The sequence below is a fragment of the Emydura macquarii genome, unplaced genomic scaffold (assembly GCF_026122565.2).
Source record: "Emydura macquarii macquarii isolate MOO-44397 ecotype Brisbane River unplaced genomic scaffold, CSIRO-AGI_Emac_v2 contig_1348, whole genome shotgun sequence".
Taxonomy (NCBI): Eukaryota; Metazoa; Chordata; order Testudines; family Chelidae; genus Emydura; species Emydura macquarii.
Window position 1 is genome coordinate 16,268,104 of NW_027131485.1, and position 17,524 is coordinate 16,285,627.

Consider the following 17,524-nt stretch of genomic DNA (forward strand, 5'->3'; position numbering starts at 1 on the left):
GAGACTGTGTGTCTTTGTGTAGTGAAGATGTACCCAAATATGCTGTTCTGTTGATGTAGACAGACTTCCATGTGTCAGTGCAAATCCTTTTAAAGGCATAGTTTTCCAACAGCTTTAAAGTGTTTTTGTCTAAACAGTGTCCAACTCCTTGCACAGTTAATGTAGGCTGAGCACACTGGTAGGTTGCATTTGTCTCTGACTTCTCACTAAGGGGACATGTAGGCATATATATCATTGCTCTTGGTCTTGTTTTCCTAGAGGTTTGTAGTGTGTGGCATCTTTTGGTGGGCCTCCATGTTAGTAGTCTTGCCAAGAGCCTTAATTACCAGACTTATTCATGGATGTGCAGATTTAAGTTTTCATCATCTCCCTTCTTGTATACTAATGATCAGATTTCGATCTCTGCATAACTTAGGCCTGGTCTACACTTAGCATTTGCCCACATAGGTATGCCAGTTAGGAGTGTGAAAAAATCATCTCTTAATTGATATAGCTATTCCAGCAAAAGCTCTAGTGTAAATGCAATTATAGTGGCAAAAAACAAAGAAATCCTTTCCAAAGGAATCTTGTTTTGTTGTCCGACTTGTGCCTTGGTTGGGTATTGAAAATCTGTTGCCACTCTTTAAAATTTGACTGTCAATGAAAAAATTAATCTATGAAATACAGTGGAAATACATTAAATTCATTTAGTACTATTTCACCATGTTTTGATTTGGGTGAGATTGGAAATTATCATTTTGTGGTTTTAGATGAGCTATAGCTTTGTATGAAAACGGAAGAATGCCGACGAACCGAGCCTAATTGAATGGCTTTGGGAATGGCTTTGCTAAGGTGTTGTTGGAATAGTGCATAACCGAGACAATAACAAAGTAAACTCAGACATTGTATTTCAAAACTAGATATGATAACTGAAAGCTGATATGATTTTTTAAAAATAGAGTGCTACACAAACATACAACAGTTTTGTAGCTTACTTTACACAGAGCCCCAGTAAGCAGATGGCTCAAGAGTAATTGAGTTTCCATCTTCTAATGAGAACTTTACCTCTCAGGTGATATTTCAGCAAGCAAGAGAGCTGTTAGACAGGAACCTATTCCTTCCAGTCTTCTGGGAAGTACAAGCTCCTCTTCAGAATTTTATAGAGCACTGTGTTCTGGTGATTTCTAAAACAGAAGATGGCCATTTTAGTTATTTGTTTGGGACTGTGGTTTTATAACATTTGTAAGACAATGGAGCTTTTTGAAGAGGTTTCTCTGGTTATTTTTATTTTAGAATTTAGGATGAGACTGGGATTTCTCCTCTCAGAAAAACACATGCACTCTTTGCTATTGAATTAATTCTGACTTGGTCAAAAACATGGACCGTCACAGGATGTTGTTTGCTGAGTAATTACAATTCTGTACATTTCTTTAAACTTTGTGTAAATTAAATCCTCATGTATTTTCTTTTGAATATTTTCCACTCAAATACGAGTTGTGGAGTTGCGTTTTCATTTATTTATTTTTTTGGTTGCCGCCTTTCTAGTTCTGCTGGCAGCTTTCCAGGTCTTGCTAATAGATCTCTGGACATGTCTCTTAGGAGAAAAGCAGACACAATATTCTGTGCAAGAATATTTTTTTAATATGGAAGTCCACTGAAGGATTCAAATATTTAGTATTCAAGGGAATGACTACTGCCTGAGTTATTTGAACATATACTATTTTCAATACCATTTTCCTGGTCCTTGATACAGCAGAGTCTCTGTTTAGTATAAGCACTGTTGGGAAATAATGTACAAAATTCTTGTTAGTATTTTGGTCACACAGGCTGGAAAAAAGTTCAAAAGAAGGAGAAAAAAATACTGTGGAGAATGAGCCCCTTGGATGTCAATCACTGTACCTCTTGTAACACCCAGGACAAAGTCCTCTCCCTCTTCTTTCTATGTTTTCCCTATTTTACTCATTAACATTGTACCCAAGTCATAAAGTAAACATTTTGGGCCACATTCTGTTCTAACTCAGGGCAGAATTTTAGGGCTTATAACTGAGTCCTAGGAATGTTATTACGATCATTTTCATAATTAACAAGATTAATATTGCCTATCAGATTGTTTTAAAGTTATTAAAAATGTAAGGTCAGAGTCTGTTTGTCACACAGAAGCATAGTGGGAAGTATGAGGGAGGACCAAGAAATCCTCCCCCCCACACCCTTGCTTAGCTCTCTTAAGTGGCAGGCAGACTTGCACTCCCTGTTCTCAAGGAACACAGGGATTGTTTTCTTCCTATTCCCCCTGCAGGAGCATAGTGATCTAGAGAGTAACGAAAAGGCAGATCCATGACCTCATCCAGTCCACTCTAGTCTGGTGTAGCAGGAGGGAAGAAAGTTGCGCACATATGGAGGTACAATATTGGGTGTGCATGCTATATGTATTCTGGGAGGCGCTGTGCTCCCTGTGCCCCATATAGTAGTATATAGTGTTCCACTGCATTCTCACACCATACTCTATATGGTACCTAAATTTGAAAATTAAGTCCATAGTAAACAAACAATTAGAGAAGCTATCTTGTAGCAAATATTTCAGGATGCAACTACAGTGCAGGGGAAATTGAAAACCAAGCTTGTTCAAATAATTCTTGGATTAGTCATTCCTTTGGAATGCTAAATATTCAAATCCATGGTCATCTCTTCTACTAATATTCATAGCTTTCTAAGGTATGTCTTCACAGCTGTCTTTTCCTTCAACTGTCTTTGAATTATGTTAGAGTAAAAATAAATACAACACTTTCCCTCTTTTTGTAAACAATCCAGCTATATGTGTTTGCCTGGATTTGGAAGGAAAAAAATAAATATAACAAGAACAAACATTTTTGGTCATTCTTAGGTGACTATTTCCTAAGAATTGAATTAGTGTATTGGTTTTTCTTCCCGTTATGACATCACTGCACATTCTTCTTATCTGATTTCACCAGAGCTATTGCACTGGAGCAGAGATTGCTGTTTCATGGTTTGCAAGAGGCAGATGATAATGCCCTTACCTACTGTAGGATTTTTTCACACCATTTGTCTAGCACCTGTGCTCCTTCACAAGTGCTAACTATGGTAGGAGCGTTAGTGTAGCCCAAGCAGTGGCATATTTACCACCATATTACTAATCTATTGGTTAAAATGCTAAGTGTGCAAACATCTTAGTGTAGGTGCAGCCGTAGTGTCATAGAGGGATGTGCACACAGAGTGCACACTCAGTAAAATCCTTTTCTTTATATATGAAGTGTTAATATCAGAGATGAAAGAAGGGGACAGAGTGAGACCATGAATCCTGCAATTTTATCCAAAAGCTACTGATGACTGCTCTGGGTGCCTTTTCTATTTCTGTTAGCCTAGATAAATAATTAGCTTCACATGCTGGATTTGGTATAAAATGTATGCAATAAAAGATACAGGATGTGTCAAATGGCTGTTAACAGTGCTGTTGGAACCTTAATGTTTGCCTCTTTAACATTCTGTGTTCTGTATTTGTGCCAATCACTAATACTGGGATGATGTTGTAATCCACAGTGGTACACTACAGAAGCATGATTCATAGCTGCTCAGAGTGTTCCACCATCACCTACGAGAGAGAGAATGCAGAGACGTTCTAGTCCACTGATCCTATTACTGATTTCATAGTGCTTCTCCTTAAAAGCTTCCACTGTTGCATTGCTGCTGTTGCTCTGTTTCAGCTCCATTAACAATATCAAAAGAGGAAGAACAAGGCATTGGGAACTACCAGCCTTCTTATCATGTTGTCTAGATTTGCTCTGAAAAGGGTTAAATGACGTGGTGAATAAATACCAATGTATTACAGCTCCCTCTTTTCCTACTACTGGGGTAGCTGTACTGGTGTGAAATTCTAAGGAAAATTTCAAGGTAGACTCAGGCAAAAATGTTTACCACCGTGTTGTCTAGTATCTAGCCAACATGGGAAGTGTTCAGAAAAATATCAATCTAGACAAGGCTTGAGAGCTGTGAGTACATAGTAGATGGCAGAACTGGGTCCACGAAGGCCTATGTAAACTATGAGTACAACCATGTCAGGGAACCATGTTACAATATGGTTGCCCCACCTTAGTTACAAACATTGATTCAATTTGTAGTGTAGAGTACACTGTCATGTTCTCTGATGCTATTCAGACCAGTGAGAGGTTGTCAATACTTGCATTTTAACCCTGAGTGCCCCCACATGCTTCTGCCTTCTGCTACCTCTGACTCCCTGGCTGGGACATACTTACAGTTTACAGTTTGTGTTCTGTATGCTTTGCAGCTAAGATTCAACCACTATGAATCCAACAGCAGTTATCACAGACACTTTTATCTTTGCCAGACTTGGTTAATGTTAGCAGATGACCCCAACGCACCCCAGTCCTGAACTTCCCCAGACTTGTGTGCTCTGATATGGCCAGCCCTTTCCTGCAACATTCAAAAGAATAATAAGACCCATTGTCTCCTTAAAGGAGACAAACGTAAGTTTGCCACATTAACTGGAGTTGATGTTCACTTTAGTACAAACACAGCACCGTTGGTTTAGATTAATAGGAAAACAGTTTTATTAACAAGAAAAGATTGGATTTTAAGGGTAAGTCTACACTACCATGGCGGCAGGGATCGATGCAGAGGCATTGATTGAATGGGTCTGTGTACACCTGCTCAGTCAATCGGAGAGTGCTTTCTGATCGACTCAATTAGTCCACCTCCCCAAAAGGGGAGAGGCTGCATCTATGGAGCTACATAATGTAACTTGTGTATCTCCCATTGACTGCCCCCACCAGTGTAGATCATCCCTAAGTGAATTCAGGTATAAGAGATGGTCACATTTATGTAAACTGATGACACGTATCTAAAAATCTAAGTTTGTCTAGCAATTTTTGATTCAAAGCTTTGTTCGGGGTGACCTTTCTCACCCACAGTCTTCCAGGAGGATGGTGACTGACCCTCTCCTTGGTCATGATCTCTTCCAGAGGCCCAAAGGTGCTGAAGCCTTTGTCTTAGGTGAAAGAGAGAACTTGGGGTTCTCTGCCCCTTTCTTTTATAATCCATTGAATCTTTGAAGTGGAATCGTCTGAAGGGATACCCTTCAAAGTAAAGTTTATTGAAGCTGTGAGAAAGGTGATATGGAGTTGGATGGTGAAGGAAGCTTCATGGTCTTTCTTCCCCCATTTGTTTGCTGAAATGCAAATTGTTCTGTTTCCTGACATCTCCTCCCACTGCTGTCTTGATTCTGTTTACTACTAATATGTAAACTGAGGTGTAAACACTTTTTTTGTTTAGGATAGATCTGTTTAACATGTTCACATAGGCAGGATTTGAACATGTGCTAATAACATCATGCAGGGGGAATTCATAACTTTACATATATAGCTACATACGTTTCACTTTGATATTATTGATGAGCAAGTTATTAGTTTTCAAATGATATCTCTCAAGACACATTTTGTACAAAGATTATTACAATAGTATATAGGGTGTGAATACTGGACTGCTTTAGGTCACATACACCTTCAGCATATTTTGGAAGCAGACATTGTCCAATTGTTAGTTTATTTATAAAATGTGTAGAGCCAGATTCTCCACTGGTGTAAATTGACATAGCTCCATTGAAGGCAATGGTGGTTAATCAGTTTGCATTAACTGATGATCTGACGCATCACCTAGACCTTAGACATGAAAAATGGAATTATTTGTAACCAGATGAAGGGCCACCACTGGTGTTGTGAACAGGGCCAATGACATGATTGTATTTATAATGGCACATTGTAAGCTCTTTGAGGCAGGGTCCATCTTGTTGTCCTGTGTTTGGACAGTGCGTAGCACAACAGGGTTCTGGTTTGTGACTAGTGCTCCTAGATGCTATGATGATACAAATAATAATAATGCCATTCATTGGCTTGGATCCATCAACATAAATGATGATCTATTGTTTCACCATGACTTAAGCGCGGGGTTTGAGTTGGGTGCAGAGCTCTTTACGCACAGAGATCATTATGAGAGTAGGGCTTGTGTCTCCAGTATTGTAATTGTCAAACCTAAACTTACCAGAAAGGTAAATGTATATTTGCCATGAAGCAAAGCTACTGTCTGGCTCCTTCTATGAATAAAAGCACCAAACTTGGCAACTAGATTTTTCACAAGTCTTCCTTGCTCTGCCATCTGTGCTGCCAACTGCTCTCCTACTGTATATCGGCTGCCTGAAGAAGTGCTAAGCAGGTGTGGCACGTGCTTAGCTCATTCCTGCTTTGCATGTGTAATGTAATTATGTTTGACAGACTACGTTTGATTGAGAGAAAACTATGAATTGAATTAAATGTTTTTTGTTTAGACTTTATTAGCTAAAGATGCCATTGCATAATTAATTTGCGAATAAGCAACAATCTTGCAAATGAGGCAGTGAATCAAAAGCACAGGAGGACACAGCCTCTTCTCAGGATGAATTTACAGATTTCTTATTTGCAGTATTCATTAAAAATATGTAAAGGAAGATTAACAAAACAGAGACAAAGAACCACAAACAAGCCAACAGAACTCCCTTCCCCCCCCCCCCAACTGAAATAATGCCAGCTCAGAAGCATGGGCCAATAGTAAGCAATAAAAACCTTAATGATGATGATCTTTTCATGAGAGTTCCATTCAGGGCTTCATATTCTATAAAAGAGACCATAATGGAACTGTACACATTTATTGGTCTGTATTAAAAAAGCAAAACACAAGTATTTAGGGGATTTTTTTAATGGGGATAGATGTGAAATGTACTGCTGTGAACATCTTCATATTTACTCAGAAAGACCATATAGTATTTTTAAATAACAATGTTAGGGGTGGAGGTGGATTTTGGTATTCCAGGTTTGAATCCATATAGTCTATAGGATTTACATGGTTTTTCTGCTGCAACATGATCTTCGGTTACACATGTCACAAACTATGTGAGATCAGTGCACACTGTTGTTCAGATAGTAGACTTAAGGATTCTCAGACACTGCAGGGCAGAGCATCAGTGACTTGATTTGTAATAGTCCTCACTTAAATCTGTTACTTTACTGGTTCCTCCCCCCCGGTTTTAGGGTCATTTTGCAGTGCAACTGGTTGACCTGGAAATGCATGATCATTAAAAATCCCCAAAAGCTTTCACAAGTATTAAAAGTTTTACTGTTGGTGCATTGGCCAAAGCTCGACTTCATTAATTACTGGAGCTGGTTGAAATTTGTCCACTAAAAAGCTTTCATGCTGAAAAATAGGGGTTTTGTTAAAACCGAAGTTGCTTGTGGGGAAAATGTTTTCAACAAACTTTGTCAGTAGGAATTTTCTAAATGAAGCTAAATGAACATTTTCATTTAATTTGAAATTTTCATTTTGTGTTAGTTTTTAGTTTTCAAAAATCAAAACCTTTTGAAATGTTCATTTCTACCCTCCTTTTTCCTCTTATCCCCTTTTTTCCTTTTCTTAGATGAGTGTGATAATATGAATGTCCAACAAGGAGGATTCCCTCCTCCATGTCTGTCTTTTTGTCTCTTTCTGCCTTTCTCCCGAATCTGTACCTTTTTCATAACTTCTCCAGCACTGGATAAATTAGAGTGGCAAAGTTATAGAACTATTTTTTTCCTTTAGCCATTCTATAACTAACCTGGGCCCCAATCCTACAAACACCCATGTGTGTGCTTAATTTTGCTATCATGAGTGGCTCCTCTGAAATCAATGGGACTACTTCTGGTAATAAAGTTAAGCATAGGTATAAACGTTTACAGGATCAGGGCCCTGGATAGGATTCTTCTGCATTCAGTGACTGAAAAAGGGGAAAATGAGAAATCATTTGTTTGTTGACAATTTTACTAAAGAAAATCTTTGAATTGAAAATATTTTTTCAGGGATTTTTTTTTCCCCGAACAGATGTAGTAATTACACATTGCCCAAGTAAATATTCTCTCTGCAGTTTCAGTGGGATATAACATTATTCTTCACTTCCTGTCCTAAACTGTTGTGTAGTATGGCTGTGCACTGTTAGGGAACTGCTTTGTCCCACCCAGAGAGGTGATTCCATTTGTGGGACTTGACTCTGATTAGCCCTGACTGTACGCTAGTGTACATCTATTTACCTGAATGGAGCTAATCCTAGTTTACAGCCATGTAGATTAGACAGCAATGAGGCCTGTGGTGGTTAAACTGATTTCTGCTCACAAAGGGATTTCTGATTCTCCTTTCATTTACAGCAGTGAAAATCAGGGGGAACTCCCTGAAAATCGGTGGAGATACACCAGTGTAATCTGAGCATTGATGAGTGAAATATCATGTTGAAGTCTATTGAATATGATATAGCAATTTCTTTTCAAGAAAAACAGATGGGTAAAAGAAGGGAGTGGCTTCCTGGTCTGTTCTGAAATCAAATGTACTGATTTGAGTTGATTATTAGACTGTCTAAAAATTTTGGGCTAGGTCTTTTGTCTTTGGCTGAGGCAAATTGGTGTAGCTACATTGGTAGTCATTGGAGCTGTGCTAATTTACATTAGCTGCTATGAGGATGTTGCTTCATCAGTCCACTGAGTTTTCTGCAGAAAGAAACAGTAATTGTCGACACAGAACCAAGGCTGCTTGGCGAACCTCGTAGCAGGAGCAACTTGTCAGCCAAGCCAACCGAGGCACAGCCTAACCAAGAATTCCCAAAAGCTACAAAATACCTCTTGCATGGTTTTTTTTTATTATTGAATTGATAAATCTAGAAGGGCAAATTGTGATTTGATTTAAATGTTGCAGCCCATGCTCTCCAGTTGTGAAATGCAATGCCAGAAAGTTTGAAGAACATAATGCCATGTGGGGCTCAAATCTTGGTACAGCTAGTTGTGCCTCAAGAAGCTGCCTTGTTACCATGTCCATTTACCACACTTGGGAGTCACTTTATCAGGGCATTTGCTGTGGTAACCACTGCTTGGTGAGGCCATGACAGGATTTTAGCAGTTAAGCCCAGGCAGCAGGGGGAGGGAATGGTGCCTGTGGCGTGCACCTCCCCTGTCCTCTCCCCTGCTGGGCAGGACCTATGCATGTGCACAAGGACCTGCCACCAAGCCTCATGTCCACTTTGTGCTTCACCTCCCACACCGGCTCAAGGAGCAGTGGCAATGGTGGCCACTCCATCTATTGCATTATACATCGGGCAGAGGTGAAAATATCTGGTTTGTGATTTGTGCCTCACTGGTCAAAAACATCACAAGCCGCCACTTCCTAGTAATAAACCAGGAAATGTTTTTTGGGGGAAATACTCCGGCATGCAGTTTCACCCCCATTCCTCAGACTTTTGGGAATGGTTAGCAGTCCAGAAAATCAGGTCAGGTTGTTGAAGAGAAATATACAATATTTCATGCTTATTTGTCTCCCTTGCTTCCTCTTTCTGTAGAGCATTAATAGCTTAAGCTTGTCTTTGAGCATGTCTTCTCCTCCTGTACACGTGCTCTTCTAGTCAATCTTTTTTTCTCACTGCTGTCACTACCACGCATACTTCATATATTCCCTTTGGGCACAACATACTAGCTTATCTCAGTTCAGCAGAAACAAATATTTCTAACTCAGACATGCAAGGACAGTCGCACTCAAAGATGCAGACTTCACTTAAACCAATGACAGAAGGTTAAAGCAAAGGTAGAGCAAAATTTCACTCCCTCTCCATCACCTAACGGAGGTCTGATTTGACTTAGGAAGACTGGATTCAGGTTTCTTTGTTAGTTTGTTTGTTTTTTTTTTTCTTTTCTGTTCTGCTTGTATTCTTTATAGATGCATGAGAAACCTAATTAATAATACAGAGCTACACATTACAATAGATATTTCCCATATTGGTGGCTGTCAGTGAAAACTGTGAATATCCTTCCTATATCAGAAGTTTAAGCTAGTGCCTGCGGTGATTTTATTTTAAACTTTGTGTTTGTTGTTTCTGTTGGTTTGGTTTATATTATGGCTGACCTTGTCAAGTATTTAACTTCTGCACAGATGCAAGACAGTTTCACTATATTTTGAAACTATTAAATAGGTCAGATTCTCCTTTCATATATACAGGTATAATTTTTTAGAGTAACTTTGACGTCATTGGAATTACAATGGTGTGAACCTGGAATATATGAAAAGATAGTGTCACTCTAAAAAATATAATAAACCCAAACTATACTACTTAAATGGGGTGAAAAACGCACCAGAGGGGATTTCAAATTCACTATTAATACAAGTTAGAATGTGAAACTGCAATAAACTTTGCATGGAAACTAAGGTTTGCCCATTTGGAGCTCATTGCAGGTTTGAGGCCTAATATGGTAAGCTTTATGATAGAGTATCATCTTGCATGTTTGTACTAACAGTACAATGAGGTCAGAATCTTGATAGTAACCTTGGTGTGCTACCACAATGCAAATAATAAATCAGTCATGTAATTTGGCATGTAATTTGAGGGGTGAGAATATTTGACCAATAACCAAAGCAATAGGCATTAATTTACCAGCCCAGGCACAAAATCTACATGCCCACCCTCTTCTATGATGATTGGTACTAATGGAAATAATGAGATTTACACTGGTGTAACTTCATTAATTATTTGGATCATATGTGTTTTACGCCAGTGTTGGTAAGAGGAGAATTGTCAAAGCTACTCACACTGAGCCAGGTGATAAGCAGAATTTTGCAAGGCATATAGATTTCTACTGAAAAGTAGAACATACAGAGACACACTTTCTGGTGGGCGGTGAAGAATGTATTTTAAACAGTCTTGATTGTTTCAACCTCCTGCTTCAGTTTCTCTTTTTCAGTTTATCCAACAGTCTCTGGTGCCTCTGCTTCCCAGAAAATGTATCTCTCTCCACTCTAAATCACCTTCAGTTTGGCAGGGTAGAGGAGTGATGTAGGCACTCAATTGTTCAATTGAAGAGTAGGTTGGGTTTTTTTTTCTTCTTCCCAACTATGGTAAATTCCTATCTCTTGCCATGGGTTACAGAACTCAAGACTGGGGGAAAAAACAAGCGTCTGGCCTGTTCCCATTTTTATTCTGCTTTTTTGTGTGTGACTGCTTCTGGTAGTCTGCTCCAAGTCACTTGCTTTTCATAACATGATCATCATGCTTTCTGTGCCTTGAGGACTCATGTAGATATGGTACTAGCATTCTATGTTAATATGATTTTTTCCTCTCTATCTGTGCTTAGGCCCTTTTCATGAATTTCAGATCATCCTGACCCTCTGTGTGAGGATGCCCACAACCCTAAGTTATTGTGACAATGCTGTTGATTTTCCAAAGGCTCTAATCTTCTTTCAGGAGCTGCATAATGTTTAAACACAGTTTTCTCTCCTTTGTGGTTTTTATTACACAATTTCTCTCTTTGTTGTTTGAGCTTCAATTGACTCCATTCGCTTTTCAACTCCCTCCAGCGTTCCCTCAATTTTATTTACTTTGGTCTTTAAGGAGGCCAGGGAAGCTTGAAAGTTATCGATTTTAAAATGAAGACATTTGAGAGCTTCTTTTATTGAGGTGTCTTATAAAGTGTTTGAAGGTGGACAGGCTGTTCTGGACACAGAATACGATGGTGTGCTGCAGCGTGAGCTCCCTTGACCCACACAGTGCAAAGGAGTCAATTTGGTTGTCCTTCCACTTGTTTCTAGGCATTCTTAGCACAATGGTGCTTAGTTGTCTGTTTACAAGTGTCTCATAAAACTTCAGGAGACAGTGAACCACAAGGGCTCAGAACCACTAGATTTTTGTGTGTTTGTAACTGTGTGGCAGGATCTATGACCTTGCATAGGCAGGTGAAGCGTTTGTCAGATAATGCACACTGTTGGAACACTGTCTAAATCAGTCTGTCCATCATTTATGTGACATGTAATTTGAGGAATGAGATGGTCCCAGGGAGCTGTTGCACCCCTCCTTCCTCAGCCTCTTAAGGAACAGCTTAAGGTAGCTCAGGCAATCTAAGGGCCAGCCTCCTTCCTCTGATGTTATTAAGGGGGCTTAACCTCTTCCTGGCTTGCATAGGAATGGGGAGCCCTACTAGAAGTGACTGTTGCCAAGGCATGTTAGATTTCAGGTACTGTTGTATCCTGAGGCCTTTACTCAGTTTTTCTGATTCCAACACTTTATTCTGGCAAAACTCCATGTGACTTCAGTGGTCATTTGTCTGAGTAAGGACTTATAACCCCTTCAGGATGTGGTCCTTAATGACCTCACTATTAGTCCTTTAAATACTGTATCTTCTTTTCCACCAGGCCCCCCTTATTACAGTAAAAGGACCTCACTTACTGTACTAACTTTTGTCCAGCTTGAGCTCATACCTCATGATGGGTGAACTTCAGAAGATTTGTAAGATTTTAAACCCTTTGCAATTAGTTATGTTGCTTAGCTCATTACTGGAAAGAGCTCTTATACTATAGTGACAAGGGCGCTAGTTGAAATTACTTACACTAGAATTGACTAGACTAGAATAGGGGCCATGTCTTTACTTGTTTTTGTGAAGCACATAGCACACTGGGTCCTAAAAGAATTAAATAAATTATAGTAATAAATACAAGGTGTTCAATGGTTAGTATAAGCATCTGACATTTCAGATGCTTGTTCAAACCATTCAATCTGCATGTTTCTGTTTGGTTGAAAATACTGTAATTATCAATGTGTTTCAGCAATTCCATTACTAGGAATAGGAAAGATGCATGAAAATGGAAAATGTTGTGTGGGGATGGGAGAGAAATAAAGAGGGTGCCGGGGCCAGGGAAGGGCAGAAGGCAATGGAGTGGAGGTGGCAGTTGTGGAAAGTCTTTTCCAATCCACAAATAAAGTTCAGTTTGACTTTTGGGCAGAGGTTCAGATTGAACGTTGTTATATCCAGACTGATTCAAATATCCCCCAGTAGTAACATTTCCTTCCTTCCTAATCTGACACATCAGTAGTATTTCTGAGACTCTAAAACTTACTGTCAGGGGTTGCTCTACCTATAAGCTAATTAGGCAGCTTCTTAAGGCATGTAGGCCAAATCTGCCACTCTAGGCCTAAGAAAAATGGGGCAGCCCACTGAAGGTATGCTTGGGGCAGCAGATTTTCTTGAGTGGCCTCTGCTTACTGTCCGCCTCTGCATTGCATCTCAGATAGTAATCTAGAAATGGAAAAAGAAATTGAAGACGTGCTCTCACTTCCTCCCATGATTGATTTCAGTAGGTGCATCCTGGGTTCCTGGAAAGGGGTCCAACATGGCTTTTTAGGGAAATTTGGGTCTAGAAACAAAACTTGCAATTCAAGCTTATCTATAATTTTTAAGATAGTGGTCATACAAATATGGTAGCCACACTCTGCAAGGGACATTTGGAAGGATCCTTTTTAGCAAGAAGTGCTATTTCAAATACTATTAGGGACAAAAGAAGGCAATGTTAGTGATTCCAAGTATATCTTACAAAATGGCTTTGCTGACTGTTGGGGATGGGATCTTCTCCTAATGGACCTGAAGGTTTTAATTTCTGCATCTTATCTAAATGGGCAAAATATGTCCAGATCATTGCCAAGATTTGATGCTGTTGTCACTTCTTTTAATTATTTTTTTGGTTTTTTCATGCTTATAATGTTTATAGTATTTTTGATAAATTTACCTGGTGCTTCCTCCCTCCCAAATATTTTAGATTAATGTAACATTAATAACAGCTAAAAATGTTGTATTAAGGGACCGGAAAAATTAGATAAATGTCTCTGTTGTGGAATGGATGCTGTTCTATAAAGCTCTGATCCTGCAAGCTGTTCTTCCTGTGCAGAGTCCAACTGAAATAAGAAAAAAGTCCGCCCACGTAGCTTATCTTGCAAGGCTGGGGCCTTACTCATGTGAGCAACTTTACACATGCAAGTAATCCCATTGAATTTCCTTAAGTGTTAAAAGGCTTTACTTTGCTATTCTATGATCTTTGTGGTTATAAGAGGAGAAATTCCCACTCAGATCTAAATCTAGAAATTAAATCTTTATTTAATACAAAATATCTCCATTTTTGTGCAGCTCATGAAATGACAGGAGATGTACGGTATAAAATAATTGGTTTAAAGTTTGTTGAAACAGTTGTAATGCTCAAGCCGGGGTCTTTCAAAGGAGGCTTGGGAGTTAGACACCTAATACAATGCAGTTCAATGGGGTTTGGATACCAAACTTCTGTAGAGTCTTCTTTGGAAATCCCAATTAAGCTTTATTCAGAAAGCTGCTTGACAAGGTTCCTGTGGAAATCTACTCTCCAAAATTACTGGAGAAAAGAATATACTGAGAAACAAGATGTTCAACAGGCACAGTAGGAATGGGCTTGCCACGATATGGACATTTGGTTTAAAGAGAGAAAAAATAATTTACTAATTGACCTTCATTTTCTGTGCATCTTAACACTGCCTGTAAAGATTGTGGATCTCAGCTATAATTTCAGAAAAAAGTGTGCTCTGAAGTTATTTTTCAGCCTCTCCTCATGCTTTGCATTTTCCCTTCACAAAGCATCAATATCTTGGAAAAGCAAGTCAGCTACCAGCCGCAGTGTTTTAAGGGAATTGCCGCTTGTGATGTGGTGGTAATGATGTGCAATACACAAGGGCAGCTCTTTCTCCTAGAGCTCCTTCGAGACTTCTCAGTCCCAACTAACTTTCCCCAGCATGCTTTCTGCGAATGAGCCTTAAATTTGAGAGTTTAGCAACCGCAGCCGTGGAGTGCCTGTTTTGCCCATGGCTGCTACTTGCTGCATCTTCCTTTCTTCCAGATTGTGATTAAACTCCTATTATGTTTCTGTCCCAGCTTTTCCTTTTTTTATTCTGGGAGAGATGACTTGTTTCCACACCACCACCCTGGGGCTTTCTCCTTTACAGTGGAATCCTATTGGGTGGTGGTTATCCCCCTTTCTGAACATTACTACTTCAGCTCTCTCCACACATGGAGTTGCAGGGTGAAAGAGTGCTACACAGGATTTGGAGCTCATGGGGGAAGGTGGTTGTTCTTCCCTCTAAGGAGATATTGAAATGGGGGTGGGGAGTCTCCTGTGTGTGTGCAGATTTAGAAAAAGAAAACATTTAATCTCTCACTTTAGGATTTGCCATACTGGGGCAAATTGGTCTCCTATCTCCCCCACACAGCACCCAGTGCTTCAGAGAAAGGTAGGAAAAGCCCAGTGATGTACTTAGTCAATCATCAGAGTCCACAAGGGGAGAAGTTGTACAGCACATAACACATTAAAGCTCTGAACCTGGTTGGGACCTTTGGCCATTACTGTAACAAATAATAAATAATCAACTATGTGCTTATGCTTTAATGCATGACATTTCATCCTCCTTGTTTTAGTATGCATATGTCTTTTATTATTGGTCATAAAATTATCCATCCCTTTTTAAAATCCATCTATGGTATTTGATTATGATCTCCTGCGGCACTGAATTCTGTAGGATGACTATACGAGGCAGTTTAAAGTGCATTTCCTTGAACAAAATTGGATTATCTATACATCTGTTTCAAAGTGAAGTCCTCTATTTATTGAAATGGATGTTATTTCTTATAAAGTAACACAGCATTTAAGTATCTAAATAATCTTGTTTTTTGTTGTACTTTTGTATAGTCGGCACTGTCTTACCCGATTACAGTAGGCCAGATTCTGCTCTCAATAACTCTTGAGTAGATAGAGTTGACCTTACATATTCCATGAGTTTTTGCTGCATCTGAATGAAAGCCAGGATTGTTATTGTATCACTTTGTTTTAGATCAAATTACATTATCACATAATGATGTAATTGCTAAACACAAGCAGATGCAATGGTTATAGTGCAATAAAATTCACAGAACACTATTAGTGTTTTCATCAAAAAGTTCAGATTCAGTATCAAACTTCTAGAGAGAGAATGTGAATCCCAAGAATTCTGTATTTATTTTCTGTGGCTGGAGCTTCATTTAGGCTTTAAAATAATAAAAGAGCATTTAAGAGCATTAAGGCCCTGATGCAGGAAAACACTTGCTTATGTCCATCCTTATACAAAACCGGGGCCCAAGTGCTTTTTTAAATTGGAGCCCAAAATCTGTAACACAGTGTGGCTTCTCCTCAGAAGCGGTGAGTATTCAGCACTTGTCAGAATGAAGCCCTGTGTGCCTACGTATAGATTCCATGTGCAAACATGCTTCATGTGAAACAGGTTTTAAAAATGTGCACATTACACTATAAACTGCATTTCAATGTTATTATTCTCGTTGACCTTTATTGATTGAGAAGAATGTGGTGCATGATGCCAGTGTAATGGTAGATCGTCTACATGCAATAGAAATATTTCATGAGAATCTGTCATTTTTAATTTTTAAAGTCTGCTGAAGGAAAAATGCAAATGCAAACATTATATAGAAATAGACTCCCAAATCCCTTTATGTAATAATTGACTTCATTATACAAGCAGGACCTAAACTAATGTCTCTCTTTAATTAGTTTGCTGATGACTTTCTCTTCTTTTTAATTAAACAATGCTACAGAACAAAACTTTTGAACTTAAAAACACCTTAATAGATAGGATTGCTCTACTTTTTTTTACCCTGACTGTATTCATTACAGGCAAATCAATGAAAATTGATATACCCATGATAGAAAAAAGGAATGTATTTGTATCCATTACAGAGGATAGGAGATAATAATAAAATGAAATGTTGTTATAGTGAGATATAAACCCAACCTAAGGAATTGTTCAATATGTGAATAGCTAGATACATTTCATTACTGTGCTATGGAGCAGCTTGAGAGCGGAAGCCAATAATTTAAAAAGTCTTGAGCACAGGGTTATGCTGACTATACAGTTCAATACGTTAATTGACAATAAATCCTGCTTGCCTATAAAAAGCACTTGACTAGTCATTTTCAAGATGGTCATGATTTTTTATGATGCGGAACTTTTAATTTACAGGGATGATAAAAATAGATTTACTTTCAGCCACTTGTATTTGATTTAATTACCTAATCAACTATAAATCATCTACTATTGAAAAAGTAATTTAACAGAGATGATATTTTGCCGTCATTTTTTACTTAAGTACTAAAGAGTCTTTTGTGAGAGAAGCTGAAATAGGGTTTATAGGAATTAAAAATTCCTGTCCTTTAAAGGAAAGGTTAAGAGTTCAGAGCCAAGATGTTGGCTTTGCTGAAGAAAATCTGGGTTGCATTTGTGGAAAGATTTGTTTATGGTTATCAAATCTCTTTTAAAGAAAAAATATATAGAGAGAGAATTGTGTGGTAACTGTGGATTATAGTAGTTTGAAAAGGGTAAAAATATAACCCAGTGGAACTGTTCCTTGTCAGGTATTTAGTAGGAATAATATGATGGTGATAAGTCCAGTATAAATGTGCATTTAGATAGACAGAATAACCAGCAAGAAACAATTTACTTTGACATTTGCAGCCTTGAACAGAGAAGTCCTGCCCAAATCAGACTGGAAGTGAATAGATAGAACATTGTAAGGTTTCCTATTGTAAATTATATTGCAATATTTAACCTCTAGATAAGAAAAGAGCGACAATTTTCTGTTTTAATAACGAC